This window comes from Leuciscus leuciscus (genome assembly GCF_965113295.1).
Source record: "Leuciscus leuciscus genome assembly, chromosome: 9".
Classification (NCBI taxonomy): Eukaryota; Metazoa; Chordata; class Actinopteri; order Cypriniformes; family Leuciscidae; genus Leuciscus; species Leuciscus leuciscus.
In genome coordinates this window covers 1037031-1052658 of record NC_138733.1, presented here as the reverse complement: position 1 = coordinate 1052658, position 15628 = coordinate 1037031, and the positions used below count along the sequence as shown (strand labels likewise).

Genomic DNA, 15628 nt, shown 5'->3' with positions numbered 1-15628 from the left:
CTTCTCCATGATGGTTTCCGAATCTACTTTTTCATTTTCTCTTCTGCTCTTTCTCGAGAGCCTAAGCTTTGTTCGGGTCTAAGATTTTAAACTCAAAAGTTTGTCCAACCTCCTAAGAGAGATCTGACCAATTAGACACTGGCTTAATTTAGGAGGTGGCTCTATTCACTTCTTATCGTAAATAAGGCGTTATCTGTGATCTCCTCACTCTCCACAGTTAAGACATTATTACTATTATAAGAATACGAAACATTTTACACAGATTTCAATCAAGCCATCTTTTGAATTAAGAACATACGATCATGCTGACAGGAAGCACGACACACTTTCATTCAAACACCTAATAGTTATAACAATTACATGATATGGCATCTAAGCATATTAAACACACAAACTGTATAAGTTGCAGACACTATAGAGTTGTGTAGTTGCATGATGTTTGATTATAAGTCCATCGAGAATTGTTCTGGGATGATTTTATGTATTGTTTTAGGTAAAATCTCAGTTCTCTGGGTTTGAAGAGATTTTACACCCTGGGTCATTCAGAGTTCCTTGAGAAAATGGAGGTCTGGTTTGTGTATCTGTCGTGGGATCCAGCAACTTCTGCTGTTATCTTGATCGAGCACCAAACTGTGCCATCTCTGAACCAATCAGTCTTTCCAAACTATCAAACGCTGACAACGTTCTTCCTTTAGTTGAGCTCATCTCTTTGAAGCTTGCATGGCCATAAAGTTCTTAGCTGGGGGTTTTCGTTGGTTAGCGTAGACTGACTGGAGCCTGATTTTATGGCTCTGGATTGGTGATTTGGGGTATGGAATGTTGAGTTCTGTGTGGAATTAAGTTTGAACAAATCACCTGGAAGATTCATTTGTGTTTGGTTCGCCCTCAAATCCTACAACACACTCAGTCTCAGCACAGTCAGGATTAACACAGTCCATTCATTTTAATTTTAGGAGAAAACTGGATACTGTAGAGATTTTTCTCCAGGTATAAAATCTACATCATGTCAATGTCACAGATTATGACATGGAGAAACACTATAGTACATCGATGACACGTCAGTGTCTGTATTATTAATGAGACTGTGTGTTCTTATCGTATATTAAAATAAGACATTTCTCTTATTCATGACAGCACATGGTCTTTTTCTATGACAGACGCTTCAAACTGTAAAATCACGCAGTAGTTTAGAGAGGCGTTCATGGGTTGCAAGTGTGTGTGTCCATGGTGCAAGAGTTGAGGGTGTTGCAGGCTTCCCCCGTGATGCTGTCAGGGCGAGACTCGCTGCGGGCGTTTGGTTGGCCAGAAACTACCGACACAATCAAACTGTGTGTGTTTAACAAGCGTTTTTCTGAGGAGAGCTATGAGAATTTGTCTTCTCTGTCACTATCCATCTTTATTGCCAGTGTCCTGAAGGTACGTAGATTTGTGATCTATGCAACCCGTTTTTATGACATTTCTATGAGAAAATTATCATCATATATATGCATTTATAGTAAATGAATATAAACATTTATACTGTTAAAGGGAAAATACAGATTGTGTTCAATGATTTCGTAGGAATCGTTTGGCATCTTATTTAGTTTTATTTAAATAAATAAACCTGTTTCTCGCCTTGAATATATATCCATAGAAGCTGGCATGGCATTAAAAAGAGAAAAGAAAAGAGAGATATTATTAGTAGTAGCAGTATTATAGCCTAAATATTATTACTATAAACTAAACTACATAAAAAAAAAAAAAGTAAAACAAAATATTTTTTCTAATCAAACAGGTTTCGGAACTTTAATAATACAAAAGAAACACAGGAACAGAAACGTTAATATAGTCGACTGATTCTGGTCGGAATGAACCGTGGATTATTTTTTTTTAAATGTAGCCCTGAAAAAATGTACAATATAGATTGTACTTTTAAGTGGCCAATGAATGAAAAATATTATTAAAATATCAGAATTATTTGTTGAGGTTTCAGCTACCTAAACTGTATAAAATAAATTAGTGAGTGATTTAGGATAAAAGCATAACATGTCTGAACAGGTCATGTCTGTGGCAAAGACAAACTTAATGTCTTTTGCAAGGACACAATGACGAAAATGTGACTTATGTAAGTCTAACATAAAATTATATTGGAAACCACAAAAAAGTGAACACGTCGGTAATCCATAAACCCTAGCTGATGAATCAATGCTTCTGAAGTGAAACAATAGGTGTAAGAAATACAAATATTTAAAACTTTTTACAATATAAACCTTTGCTTCTGGCAAACATACACACATTCAGGAGTTCATGTTTGACTTAAAGGGATAGTTCACTTTGAAATTAATTTTTGGTATGTTTTAGCTTACCTCAAGGGCATCCAAGATGTAGGTGTCTTTTTTTCCGCAGTAGTTTCAATTTTGATATTTTTAGGTCAAACCGTTCTTGTCTGTCAGTCATATAATGCAGGTCTATGGTCATTATCTCAAAACACAAGCACAGAGTCCAAATTAAAACAATTCCCCGTCGTCCAAATTAAACAATTCCCCATCGTAAGTACACATTGATGGCCTAAGACACGAAACGAGCGGTTTGTGTGAGAAAACGAACAGTATTTATATCGTTTTTACCACTTATACACAGCCATGTCCGAGTGATCTGATCTGACGTGTGCGCAGACTGGTGCATAGATATATACACACTAGATGTCGCCTTGTCTACGGCAGTTCATTGGAACGAATGTCTTTAAGGCGACATCTAGTGTATATATCTATGCACCAGTCTGCGTACACGTCAGATCAGATCACTTCGACATGGCTGCGTATAAGAGGTAAAAACGATATAAATACTGTTCGTTTTCTCACACAAACCGCTCACTAACTTTTTTCAATCTATAAGAATAATATAATCAACCTATGTTAGCCTATAGTTTAAAGTTAAAGATATTAATATTAATAAGTTGAGTCTTCTTCTTCTTATTTGACAGTGATTTCACATTTCTTGTTTGTATGAAGGCTAAATACAAATGAAATATTAACAATAATTTATTTGTACCATTTTTATTTCTAAAATATTATATTTTGTTTTAATTTGGACTCTGTGCTTGTGTTTTGAGATAATGACCATAGACCTGCATTATATGACTGACAGACAAGAACGGTTTGACCTAAAAATATCAAAATTGAAACTACTGCGGAAAAAAAGACACCTACATCTTGGATGCCCTTGAGGTAAGCTAAAACATACCAAAAATTAATTTCAAAGTGAACTATCCCTTTAAACGTCAGCACGTTTTGAAGCAGGTCATGTAGGGCTGGACAATAATTCAATATCAATATATATCACAATATTTTTTTTTTTCAATAACGGTGATATGATTTTTAAACACATTTCTGATATTTCAATATACATTACAGGCATGGGCTATGTTTACATTTTCATTTTTACTGTGTGATAAATATAAGCAGCACGGCACACAACGGCCAGGATTTTCTGGCCCGTCGAATACCTTTGTCCAAAGCAAGCCAGCTCGAGCTAGAGGAGTGGTTACGAACAGAGGCAGGGTTTACTGGAGCCAGGAGACGGCAGCGCCGGATGATTATGTCAGCTAACAGCAGCATTAAAGACTTTTAAAATAATTTATCTCAAAACTCACTTTCATGTTTGATTGCCTTGTGTTTGTGATCCGATGTGGATTCTGATCACCGTATAAGGTAGAAATAATTATACCCGATGCAAAAGACTATGCACGCTAACCATTACCATAGTAAACATGGTAAATATGAACGCTTGAAGAAATCCGACAAATCATAATGGCTATCACAATCATGTTTTTATTTGATCTGTCAGTAGCCTACTGACAGTCTCCGGTCTCTTTATACCGGACTATCATAAAATAAAGCAACTTTTTTTCGGGAGCTCCCCCTGTTTCTCTGACTGAAAATATAACTGTAGCCTAATGGGAGAGAGTGCTAAAGCTCCTCAAGTTGTATTTTTGGTTACATATTTGTAGAAATGATCATTCTTTCTAAATGTGATGTAGCCTAAATATGTCCTGTAACTTCCAAATAAACAGAAACAGCCTCGACTGAATAAGTAAGTGTGTCCTCTTTCTTTTGTGAAATAGACCTAATGGTAGCCTAATTTATTTCTGTGTGACTAATGTGCATTTTTAACATAAATTAATTCATTGTGATCAATGTATCACTTTTTATTGTAAACCTGTGGATGCTTGGGTTTTAAATATTCAAGTAAACAACAGAAATGCCAACAAACGGTCGCTTGTATCATGTTTGTTTTGCGATCACGCTGTTTCCAGTGATTTTTTTCTGATTAGTTTTCTGATAAAACTTCCATTTGTTGGTGAAATGATGGGTTAGTGTGACGTTGTTCCAGAGAGGCATGTTACGGGTGTGTTTTAGTGAAGCGCTGCAGTGCTTCTGGCCCGACAGTGAAAACACAGCAGATTTTGGGCCGGTGCTCCTGGCCTGAGGCTATTAGCCGGCAAACCCGGCTAAACGCGGCTATTCAGATTCATCAATCGGAATGAATTCAGGGTGTCATCATCACTCAAAATGTCCCTCAGCAACATGTGTTTTTGTTGTTGCTCACTTTTTTTGTTTTTTGTTTTCTGCAGCAACTCTGAGCACTTTTCACATTCTTTATCCTGACTGAAGCACTTTTTTCAATCTATAAGAATAATATAATCAACCTATGTTAGCCTATAGTTTAAAGTTAAAGATATTAATAAGTTGAGTCTTCTTATTATTATTTGACAGTGATTTCACATTTCTTGTGTGTATGAAGGCTAAATACAAATGAAATATTAACAATAATTTATTTGTACCATTTTTATTTCTAAAATATTATATAGTTTTATAGGAGGTTCCAGAGACTTGGCAAATACATTTTTCAGAATTTTGTAGGTACAGGACATTCAATGTGGGCGTTATTGGCAGTCTTTTATATTGTTCGTATCGATATAAGAATTATATCGTATCGACCGAAATTAAGAAATATATTGTGATATAAATTTTGCCTATATTGTCCAGCCCTAAGGTCATGTCTGTGGCAAAGACATTAAAATGCAATATAAATTTATGTTAGACTTACATAAGTCACATTTTTGTTACTGTGTCCTTGCAAAATACCTTTTATTGGTTATTTAATGTCAAAGAAATGCGTTAAATTCACAGTGTGAATAATTCCACAATGCGGGAATTAGGGTTGCTGAAATGGGCAGGATATTTGCACTTATAAGTTCACTAAAAAGTTATTGTAACACTCTTTTATGCTACAAACACCCATGCCAAGCATGTAAAAACCATTAATTACTCATTCCTTAATATTTTATTTCTATTCGAGCTGTTCATGAACAATATAGCCTACTTAAAAATGTGGTTCCCTTTCGTGGTCACTACAAGTTACATCATTGACGACGAATGGGGTTTCGCTTAGAAAGCCTCTCACCTTCGAGTATACAAAACGAGCCAATCGCAAGAAAATGCCATGGGTCTGCGGAATTTGCATAGCGTAAGTCCGCCCCACATCGTGGGTATATAAGGAAGTACGCTGGCAACATGCAGATATGTTTTCACTTCGGAGCCAAGAGTTCTCTTCACTCCTGCAAGCCATTCTGAATCATCTTCACTCTACGAGACGAGCGGCTCTTCAGTGTGTTGGTGTGACGGCGCGTTCCAGCGAGATTGCATTGCCTGCTGCTGATCTGTGCAGCGATCTGCCGACAGTGTGTGTGTTTCTCCCTGGGCGCTTCAGCACTCTGCTGAGCTTTTTCCTCTCTCTAAAAGAACTGCACGCGGCACGTCTTTTTCAAGACGGCTCGCCCGTGTATTTACTGGATGTGGGCGCGTGATTCATCTGCCTAACGGTCACGAGCGCTGTTTCGCGTGTTGGGCTTAATCACGCTCGGCAGCACTCATGGATGAGTCATGTTTTCATTGCGGGAACGAGACTCAATGATCTCTGTGTGAGAGTCCTCTCTGCCACACCCCAATCTATCTCTTCCTCAAGAGGGGATACTTTGGCTGGTGGCCAGGGTGATCTGAGGGTTATGGAGCTTTCCTCGGGCCATGCCCCCCTCCACATCGCAAACCGTGGGGCTTCCGTGTGTGCCTGGTTCCTCTCGGGGACCTAGTTTTTTCATTCGGGGCTCCAGCAGATGGTGTCATGTCACTCACAACATCACAAGGCGGGCTTGATTCCTCTGGAAATGAGGATTCGACAGCGTTGCCTCCCTCAGGAGTGTCAGCGTTAGTCGAGTCAGATCCAGAGCTGATGGCCATGCTTTCCCAGGCAGCTGAAAGGATCGGTTGGAGTGGCGCCCTCCCCCCGAGCGCTGTAGGCTTACGATTGGTTCCTGGGCACGTGTTGCTCTACAGCACTCGCTCCCAGTGCCTTTCTCCCGGACGTGCATCAGGATGCCTCCGGCTCACGAGGGTCCCCGTTACTTATCGCTGTCCGCGGGCGTCCTCCGCCTTCGCTGCACTCAATCGCATGGCGATCATGGGCTGTATGTTCTCTGTCACTATCGTGGCACAGGGATGCAGTGCTGTGTGTCGCCTTCGCCTTCGAGGCAGTGCTGACTCGGGAGTTCTGTCAGACCAGGCCGCCGTGGAACGCTGGTCCTTCCCTGGCCAACACTGACAGAACGTGGAAACTCGACCACGCCCCCACGCAGGGACGCTATGCCTCCCATGTCCGGGCTGGTCGATCCGCCACGCACACTACTGACTTTGCTCTACGGGCGACATCGGTACCTGCGTGATCTCGGGCCAGGTGATGTCCACAGGTGTGGTCCAGGGATGGGCTCAGCCAGGTTGATGTGAGGGGGTCTGAGAATTCATTTTCTCAGCTCCCCCATGTCCCAGACTGGGCTCCTCGGCGGTGTGATTGAGGACTGTACCCTACAGTTTTCGACCCCCCAGAAGCAGACTGAGTCCTTCTGAACCAACGATTATCTGTCCGTGCGGTCTCCTTAGTCTGCTTCCCGCCGAGGCGACCTCCCTGCGGCCCCTCCCCTCGAGCCTTCACTGGCCCTGAGCAGGAGAGGGTTGCAGGAGGGCGGCACCACCCGTCTCCGCCCCTTAGCCGGCTAAATGCCTGGCTAGGCAGCACTCTTGAGACGGGCAGTTTGCTCGGCGGTGTGGTTGAGGACTGTGCCCAATAGTCTTTGACCCTCCCCTGAAGCAGACTGAGGCCTTCTGCACCAACAGTCATCCGTCCGTGCGGTCTCCTTAGTCTGCTTCCCGCCTCCCTGCGGCTCCTCCCCTCGAGCTTTCACCGGCCCAAGCAGGAGGAGGATGCAGGAGGGCGGCACTGCCCGTTTCTACCCCTTAGCTGGCCAAACCCTGGGCTAAGCAGCACTCTCGAGACAGGCAGCTTGGAGTTAGGGCTCAGTTCTTCTCAGGAGCTGGTAGCAGGGCCACTCCTTCCCCTGGTGGAGGGCCGGGGGAGAATCTCTTGTTTCAAGAACTGATGCCCCTTCCTCCAAACCCAAGAGGCTGTGGATGACAGTGCGCGCCGCTCACAAGCCTCGCCACTCTCGTCCCTCTCTGTTGCTAGACCCCTGCCAGAGCACGCCCCTGTGGAACGCTGGTCCTTCCCTGGCCTCCTCTGGCAGGACGCGGCTAACGACCGTTTGCCTCCCACGACTCGTCCCATTGCGACCTGTTTTATTCCCTGACCGAGGGCACGCTCGGCATGGATGCACTGGTGTACAGCTGGCCGCGGGGCCTACGCAAGTATGCGTTACCCCCAGTGGGCCTTCTTGCGCAGACATTGCGCAAGATCAGGGAGGACGAGGAACAGGTCATTTTGGTTGCCCCGTATTGGCACAACCGGACCTGGTTCCCAGAACTAGTACTCCTCGCGACAGCACCTCCCTGGCCAATTCCCCTGAGGAAGGACCTGCTTTCACAGGGACGGGGCACCCTATGGCACCCTTGTCCCGATCTTTGGAACCTCCACGTGTGGCTCCTGGACAGGACGAGGCAGGTTTGAGTACCCTACCACCAGTGGTGGTGGCTACCATCACTTCCACTAGAGCATCGTCCACGAGACATGCCTATGCGTTGAAGTGGAACCTCTTCATCAACTGGTGTTCTTCTAAACATCAAGAACCCACGAAACGCCCGACCAGTGTCGTGCTTTCCTTCCTGCAAGAAGGGTTGGAGCGAAGGCTGTCTCCCTCCACCCTCAAAGTGTATGTTGCCGCCATTGCCGCACATCATGATGCAGTTGATGGTAAGTCTCTGGGAAAGCACGACCTGATCATCAGGTTCCTGAGGCGAGCGAGGAGACTGAATCCTCCTCGTCCTCCCCTCGTACCCTCTTGGGACCTCTCAGTGGTTTTAACTGCCCTGCAGAGTGCTCCCTTTGAGCCTCTGCAATCAGTGGAGCTTAAGTTCCTGTCAAGTAAGACAGCGCTCCTGGTTGCATTGGCCTCCATCAAGAGAGTAGGGGACCTGCAGGCATTTTCGGTTGACAAAAGCGTACCTGGAATTCGGGCCGGCTAACTCTCACGTGATCCTGAGACCCAGCCTGGATATGTGCCCAAGGATCCCACCACTCCCTTTCGAGCCCAGGTGGTGAACCTGCAAGCGCTGCCCTTGGAGAAGGCAGACCCAGCCTTGGCACTGCTCTGGCCAGTACGCGCCCTCCGTGCTTACATAGACAGAACGCAGTGTTTCAGGACCTCAGACCAGCTCTTTGTCTGTTATGGTGGGAAGCTGAAGGGAAAGGCTCTCTCCAAGCAAAGGTTGTCTCACTGGATAGTGGACGCCATTGCTTTGGCATACCAGCAGCAAGGCCAACCATGCCACCTTGGTGTGACGGCCCACTCCACTCGGAGTGTGGCATCCTCTTGGGCTCTAGCGCCTCGCTAACAGACATGGCGCCTCACTAACAGACATCTGTAGAGCTGCAGGCTGGGCGACACCTAACACATTCGCGAGATTCTATAATCTCAGGGTGGAAACAGTTTCTTCTCATGTACTCGCTTCAACTAGCCGGTACTAGATTCTGCTCAGGTGTCTTCGCTTGCTCGCCATTCCTCTCCACGGACGGTATACGTGCGATATTTCCTCAGGTGAGCCTAATAAGCCCTGAGTCTCCTCCAGCACTGTCGACGTCAATGCCAGAGTTATGCCACCGGCAGCTTTTGCGCTTGGCTAGGTGCCTCCATGAGCATGGTTCCCCCTCTGGGCGACCCCCACATGTGTATTTCCACTGTAAGCCTCTCTGAGCATGTGTCTTTCCCTCGGCAAGCCACCTCGCCACCCCTGGGGTTGGATTCCACCTGCAGCTGGACACCCCAGTGATTTTCCATATGCAGTATATATGTGTATTCCAAGTCCCCCCCCTTCGGGCTGGGCATAATTGCATATTTCCGCTGATATATGCTTCCCAGTGTACCTTGGTATTCCTGTGTTAAGTAGGAGTCCTTCGTCCATGCTAGTCTCACGACAGGGAGCTCAGACTTATGCAGGGCACTGGAAGACAGCCGAGGTGGCGTGATTAGACTGGGGACCCCATTCGTCGTCACTGACGTAACTCGTAGTGACCACGAAAGGGAACGTCTCGGTTACGTATGTTACGTACGGAGACGTTACATCTCCCTGCCACTTCCGCTGTGCCGCTGGAACGCCGGAGTTCAGTCTCGGCTCCTCAGCGAAGAAACATATCTGCATGTTGCCAGCGTACTTCCTAATATACCCATGACGTGGGGCGGACTTACGCTATGCAATTTCCGCAGACCCATGGCATTTTCTTGCCATTGGCTCGTTTTGTATACTCGAAGGTGAGAGGCTTCCTAAGCGAAACCCCATTTGTCGTCACTGACGTAACGTCTCCGTTCCATACGTAACCGAGACGTTCTCACATGTTTATGAGCTCGGTCGCTTGCTGTCAATACGCGCCAGAGAGAGGTTAACACATCTTTACATATTATTGGCTTCAGTACACGCTATAACTGAGAAAGAAACAGGACTGCCCCCTACTGGTAATGTACGTCATTTGCCATATATATATATATATATATATATATATTGTCGTTTCACTTCAGAACTCATTGATTCATCAACTCGCGTCGTGTGAATTACAGTTGTTCACCTTGTGTGGGTTTTTACAAGATCCTTTATCTGCCAAGCAGGGGTGTAGAGCTCGAGCTCATCACACACCTTCTCCAAATTGTCTGTTTTTCACACCATGGTTAATAGATTTTGAGAAAAATAATTGTGATTAGCTGTAGTACAACATATAATCATATAACACATAAATGTCTGATATCAATTTCTTTAGCATAATTTTCACTTATGCATTTTTTTATATATTAAAGGGTAACTAAAACCTAAAACAACTTTTTTAGTTAATGATTTGTAAGACTGGGGCTTTATTAGTGCTGTTCATTGATTCGAGTAAATTTTTTGACACTTGGGTATAAAGTGTTTAATTCTACAATTTATGGCGTAAAAACGTCTAAGTGCTGCCCTCTTCAAGTTGAACGGTGGCTACTGCAGTTGAATTTTCCTATTGGAAGATATGGTGCCCTGTGACATAAGACGCATCAGCTCACCACGCCCTTGGTACGAACTCACCACTCCCTTGGCATAGGCTCAGCCCCTGGTATAAAAACATATTTTTCCGTCAAAATAAATGTAGCGAGTCAGTAGTTGGAATTGCGAGTATTGAAAACGATCAGGATAGCGGATATTAGCATCAAGTTAGTATAGCATTTATATAGTTATTTAGATTATTTTTGTGTAGCCTAGGTAAAATGGGCTTCTCCAAACAGCTCGCGCTGAAAAGCGACACAGTGCCAAACGCTGCTCCTCCTGCATGGACTCCATCACTGCAGCGGCGTCTTGATGTGAGTGGGCATATATATTTTATCACAATTTATGTTCCTCCCTATTAGGCTAAAGTTAACCCTCTGGGGTCGACAAATGCGCCGGCACGTTTTGCCGGATTTTGTCAGTGTCACATAGCAGCAAAATAGACTTAAAATACTCTGTCATTTACGGTCATACAGACTTAAGAAATATGAAAAAATAAACTGTTAAATATCTACTTTTATATGTGTCCACTTACAGTCGAAAAAAAAACATTGTGCTTTTGTAAAATAAAGAAAATAAACAGGGTGTGCTTTCTGGCTCTCCGTCTCCTTGAACTTTTTTTCTGGAGCACATCTCTAAACTTAAACAAAACTCAGCGAATACTAGTCACACAGGCATAATAAATATATATTTTATAAACATTAAGTCTCTGCTATTAAATTATCTAATTCAAAATGAAAACAAATATTCTCTGTTTATGTAATCTGTATGAAAATATAGAGATGTAAGTTGTTCTCATGGCAACTCATTATATGTAAACATGCCTAGAGAGTGTGCGCTATTGAAAAGCGGGTCTCAGGTAAACCCTTTGGTTACCCTTTTGGTTACCCTTTGACTAGTAACCAAAAGTCCAAATCATAGTCTCTGCTGGACCAATTTAACTGATATAAATACTAGTGTAGAACATTGCATAGAAACCGTGTCTATTCCTCGTTTAGTGAGATCAAATAATAAATCTACTGCAGGATCTAGGAAAAATCTAATTATTATTAAAACAGAAAATGTTGCTATTAGTAAACAAAAATTATTTCTAAAGCTAGGTCTTCTAAACATTAGATCACTCACATCTAAGGCAGTTATTGTAAATGAAATAGTCACAGATAATAGCTTCGATGTACTTTGCCTTACTGAAACCTGGCTTAAACCAAATGATTATTTCGGTATTAATGAGTCTACTCCTCCTGGATACTGTTATAAGCATGAGCCCCGTCTGATTGGTCGTGGCGGCGGTGTTGCAACCATCTATAGAGATATTCTCAATGTTACTCAGAAAACGGGTTATAAGTTTATTTCATTTGAAGTACTTGTACTAAATGTTACGCTCTTAGATGTTAGAAAAACATCCCTATTATCTCTAGCCTTGGCTACCGTATATAGACCGCCAGGGCCTTACGCTGATTTCCTAAAAGAGTTTGCAGATTTTCTCTCAGACCTATTAGTCAATGTCGATAAAGCATTAATTGTTGGAGATTTTAACATACACGTAGATAATCCAAATGATGCGTTAGGGGCTGCGTTTACAGATTTATTAAATTAATTTGGGGTCAAGCAAAACGTCACCGGACCAACTCATCGTCTTAATCATACACTCGATTTAATTATATCACATGGAACCGATCCAACCGATATAGATATCATTCCACAAAGTGATGATGTCACTGATCACTACATGGTAACTTGCATATTACGTACTGCTGTAATATGTCATGCGGCGTCGCGTTATCAACCAGGCAGAACAATCCTCCCATCCACCATAGATAATTTCTCAAATTGCTTATCTAATCTGTCTCAGGTGCTGCCTGAACCCAAACAAACAGATGAACTAGAAGAACTAACTAGCACTATGAGCACCATTCTCTCTAGAACATTGGATGTGGTTGCACCTATTAAATTAAAAAAGGTCAGAGAGAAAAATAAAGCACGGTATAACAATACTACGCATGTTTTAAAGAGAGAAACCCGTATTTTAGAGCGTAAATGGAAACAAACTAATTTAGAGGTCTTTAGAATCGCGTGGAAAGACAGTATGTCACGTTATAAAAAGGCCCTAAAAGCGGCCAGGGCTGAGCACCTCCGCAAACTAATAGAAAACAACCAAAACAATCCAAGGTTTTTATTTAACACCGTGGCTAGACTAACAAATAAACAGACGTCACCCGAACAAAATATCCCGTTACAGTTCAGTAGTAATGATTTCATGAACTTCTTCACTGAGAAAATAGAAAGCATCAGAACCACAATTGTAAACGTTCAATCTTCAATTGCGCCTTATAATTCAGCTTCAATTATCACCCCGCAAGAACAATTACAGTGCTTTACAACTATAGAACAAAAAGAGTTAAATAAACTTATCACTTCATCTAAAACAACAACATGTTTATTAGATCCTATACCAACTAAACTACTGAAAGAAGTGTTACCTGTAGTGGAAGAGCCTCTCCTCAATATTATTAACTCGTCTTTATCTTTAGGTCATGTTCCAAGAACATTTAAACTGGCAGTTATAAAACCTCTCATTAAGAAACCACAATTAGATCATAATAATCTAGCAAATTATAGACCCATTTCAAATCTTCCATTTATGTCTAAAATATTAGAAAAAGTGGTGTCCGCTCAACTGGGCTCTTTCTTGCAACAAAATGATATCTATGAAAAGTTTCAGTCTGGATTCAGACCGCATCAAAGCACTGAAACTGCGCTCGTTAAAATCACAAATGATTTACTTTTAGCTTCTGACCAAGGCTGTAACTCAATACTAGTTTTACTTGATCTTAGTGCTGCGTTCGATACTATAGATCACACATTACTCTTAGATCGACTACAAAATTATACTGGTGTTCAAGGACGAGCATTAAGCTGGTTCAATCTGGTTCAATCTGACCGCTACCATTTTGTCTATTTAAATGGAGAAAATTCGATCATAACTCCAGTAAACTATGGAGTGCCGCAGGGATCTGTGTTAGGCCCTCTGTTATTCTCAATATATATGATGCCACTTGGAAATATTATAAGGAAACATGGAATTAGTTTCCATTGTTATGCTGATGACACTCAAATATATATTTCATCACGGCCGGATGAAAACGCTAAATTTTCCAAATTGACAGAGTGTGTTAAAGATATAAAAGATTGGATGACGCGTAATTTTCTTTTATTAAATCCAGACAAGACAGAGGTAATACTTATCGGTTCAAAAAAACGCCCACAAAACCTCGCACAATACAACTTTAACATCATAGGATGTCCTGTTACTTTATCCTCTACAGTAAAAGACCTGGGTGTTATACTCGATTGCAACCTGTCTTTTGAAAATCATATTTCATATGTTACAAAAACAGCCTTTTTCCACCTTAGAAACATTGCTAAGCTACGTAATATGCTATCAGTTTCTGATGCAGAAAAGTTACTTCATGCATTCATGACCTCGAGACTGGATTACTGTAATGCTTTATTAGCTGGTTGTCCTGCATCCTCAATAAACAAGCTACAGTTAGTCCAAAATGCCGCCGCTAGAGTTCTTACGAGATCAAGAAAATATGATCATATAACACACCGATTTTATCATCACTGCATTGATTACCTATAAAGTTCCGTATTAATTACAAGGTATTGCTACTGACTTATAAATCCCTAAACGGCTTAGCTCCAGTCTATTTAACGGATCTTCTATCGCCCTATAATCCATCGCGCTCTTTAAGATCACTAAATTCAAGGCTTTTGGTCATACCTAGGATATCCAGAACCACCAAAGGAGGGAGAGCATTTTCACATTTGGCTCCAAAACTCTGGAATAGTCTTCCTGATACTGTTCGTTGCTCAGACTCGCTCTCCCAGTTTAAAACTAGATTAAAGTCGCATCTCTTCAGCCAGGCATTCATATAATCCTACAGTTCAAACTACAATCCGGCCTCTAGCTCATAAATGCCAGAGGAGAACTGGCCCCCGACTGAGCCTGGGTTCTCCCAAGGTTTTTTTTTTCTCCATTAGGTCACCTGATGGAGTTTTAGGACACCATTAGGTCACTTGATGGAGTTTTTCGGTTCCTTGCCACTGTTGCCTTTGGCTTGCTCAGTTGGGGATATTTAATTTAATTTTATCAATCAATAAATTCCTCTTGAAACAAACTTTGTTGTACTATTTTAATTTAATACTGTGAAGCTGCTTTGATACAATCTGTATTGTGAAAAGCGCTATACAAATAAACTTGACTTGACTTGACTTAAACGAGAGAAGACACAGACGATGAAGAAGGCGGTAAATGTGACAACCGCATAACCAACGCGCTGTGAGGATAATAAAATTTGACATAGAAGCTTACTCCTCCTCTTTGAAAATTGTCTAAAACATTTAGGTCGATTACAATGAATTATAAGCATATAATTAATTATTAACAAGTCTATAATATGTCCGAACACTGCAATAATTCATCAATGAAAATTAAAAACAGCTTTATTTCAAAAACATTGTTTAACAAACTAATAAAAGAGGCAAAGTGTACATCACAGGTGGCTTGTAAGACATGGGCAATGGTTAATCCATTTTGCAACAATCTGGAGGTAAGCAACGGTAATTTGTAGCTAGTTTGAACTACAGAACTTAAAGATCTCCCTCTTTTCGTGTTTTTTTTTTTCTTTTTTTTTGCTGCAGATGAAATGGTTAAACTTCTGTTTTCGCGCAGGCGCAGTGAGGGAAAAAACACTGAGTTTAGGGCAATCAGTTCGTAGCTCTGCTTCAACTGTGCGATATAGTTAGAGTTAGGGTTAGGGCTAGGTTAGGTTAGGGTTAGGGTTAGGGTAAAATTTCTAACATGCCAGAAATTCATCCAACCATCCGATTGCCGGTTGGGAGAGGTTTATCGCCTCTCATTTTCCCTGTACACTGCACGAACACTGCATGACAAACGACGCATGACAAAGCTAAAAATCGTCCCGACCCGAAAAAGAGTCACACGAGTCAGAATTTGGCTCAAAAACAGACGAAAATTGCACAGTGTATGCCCGCCTTTACCGTCAAACATACCC

The 15628-nt window shown here is 42.1% G+C and overlaps 1 protein-coding gene and 1 long non-coding RNA gene across 2 annotated transcripts in view; one reads left to right on the top strand and one right to left on the bottom strand.

Annotated features, from left to right (window-relative positions):
- LOC309506533 overlaps window positions 1-13378 on the bottom strand; it is a 92363-nt gene extending 78985 nt beyond the window's left edge. Inside the window, exon 1 of the long non-coding RNA XR_014208843.1 lies at window positions 11949-13378. This is a non-coding gene — a long non-coding RNA (uncharacterized lncRNA). The remainder of the gene's footprint in view (window positions 1-11948) is intronic.
- Window positions 1-15628, top strand: part of LOC309506195 (uncharacterized protein) — a 535239-nt gene that overhangs the window by 307164 nt on the left and 212447 nt on the right. The gene's annotated exons all lie outside the window — the stretch shown is intronic.